We start from the raw sequence: 1,801 nt of genomic DNA, 5'->3' as shown, positions 1-1,801 counted from the left end.
ACACTGGTTTCCATTCATTAGTTTATTAAGCTCAAGATCATAACCTAATCTACTGAGTATTGTTTTCTCCATCCATTTACTTAAATGAGAAGTTAAAGCTATTGGTCTATAATTATTTGGACTGATAGAATCTTTCCCTGGTTTATTAAACAGAAGTATTATTGCCCTTTTCCAGATATTTGGTATTAAACCTTCATTCCATATTTTATTAAATAATTTTAATATTAATTTCAATGTTACCTCTGGAATCTGTCGAAACATAGTATAACATAATTGATCCTTCCCTGGAGCCGAGTATCCTGTCCCTTTCAATACTGTTTTCATTTCTTTCATAGTTACATTCATGTCTAATGTTGACATGCATTTTTGACATTTTTTCAATAAACTTTTATGATTTCCAAGTTTTTGTATTTTCTGCTGTCTGTGAATGTCTGTATGTTCACCACTATGAACTGGAGCAAATGTCTCCCCTAGTAAATCTGCCTCATCTTTATTTAAAACTAATATTTCCTGCCCTCTGACTAAGGCTGGCATTTTAACATCATTCCTTTTCCCAGTCATTTTCCTAAACATTGACCAAATGTTCTGCAATTTTATTTCTGAAGCTATTGAGGAACAATATTCTCTCCATGTTTTCTTTTTAGCTTCTTTAATAATTTTGCGAGCCATTGCTCTTTTCTTTTTATATTCAATAAGGTTTTCGGTTGTTAAATTTTTCTGTAATATTTTAAATGCCTTGTTACATTCTTTAATTGCTCTACTGTATTCATCATTCCACCAAGGAACTACTTTTTTCCTACCTTTAACTTTTATTTTTGGGATACTAAAATTTGCAGCATTTAAAATGTTTTCTGTTATCTGACTTGTACATTCTTCAATGTTGCCTTTTAATGCTACCATATGGCTGTTTTTTTCACAATTTATTTAAAATTTTTGCCAATTAGCTTTATTGAAGCACCGTCTTGTTAATATGAAATCTTGTTGCCTATTTATACTGTCATTAATTATTGTACTCACTGGAAAGTGATCACTCCCTAATGTAAACTTCCTGTTAATATCCCATTCACATGAACTAACAAGACAATCAGTTGTTAATGTAACATCTAGACATGAAACTGTACTTTTATGTATATTTACTCTTGTACCTTTTCCATTATTAAGACAAACTAATGACCTTTCATCCATCATTTCTTCAACTATGATACCATTATGATCTGTCTTCTTGCTACCCCATAGACTATTGTGTGCATTAAAATCACCACACCATACTTCTCTTCTATGTCATTTTCCTGCTATTTCCTTAAACATTTCACTATCAAGACTTTTACAAGGATTATAATAATTTATAATTTTAATATTTCCATATTTTTCTTAAATTAAATATTTCTATATTAACGCATTCCAATTCTTTATTCGTTGTGTTTTTCTTATAAGCTATTCCATCCTTTATTAAAGTGGCACATCCACCTCCACTACCATAACTTCTATCCTGTCTTTCTATGCTATATCCGGGAATTTTAAAATCTAGGTTAGGTTTCAACCATGTTTCTTGAATACATATTATATCTGGGATTATTTCTAAATCATAAACAAACTTTTTAAATTATTGTCCATTGGCTATTAAATTTCTAGCATTCCATTGAAGAATATGTAGAACCATTATAAACGCTTGAATCTTAATCCTGAGCATTTTCTGTTGTTTCAGTGGCACTCAAAATGGTATGAATCTGATCAGCTTGGATTTCTTTCATATCTAAAAATCTTCCTGTTTCTGTTATGATTTCTTTTATTTTATCTCTTT

General features: G+C 30.1%; 1 long non-coding RNA gene across 1 annotated transcript in view; it reads left to right on the top strand.

The window, feature by feature from the left end:
- The window catches only part of LOC107834595 (uncharacterized), a 4,690-nt gene that overhangs the window by 1,784 nt on the left and 1,105 nt on the right, over positions 1–1,801 (top strand). The window lies entirely within an intron of this gene.

This window comes from Poecilia formosa, unplaced genomic scaffold (assembly GCF_000485575.1).
Source record: "Poecilia formosa unplaced genomic scaffold, Poecilia_formosa-5.1.2 Scaffold681, whole genome shotgun sequence".
In the NCBI taxonomy this organism is placed as follows: Eukaryota; Metazoa; Chordata; class Actinopteri; order Cyprinodontiformes; family Poeciliidae; genus Poecilia; species Poecilia formosa.
This window is presented reverse-complemented; position numbering and strand designations above follow the sequence as displayed.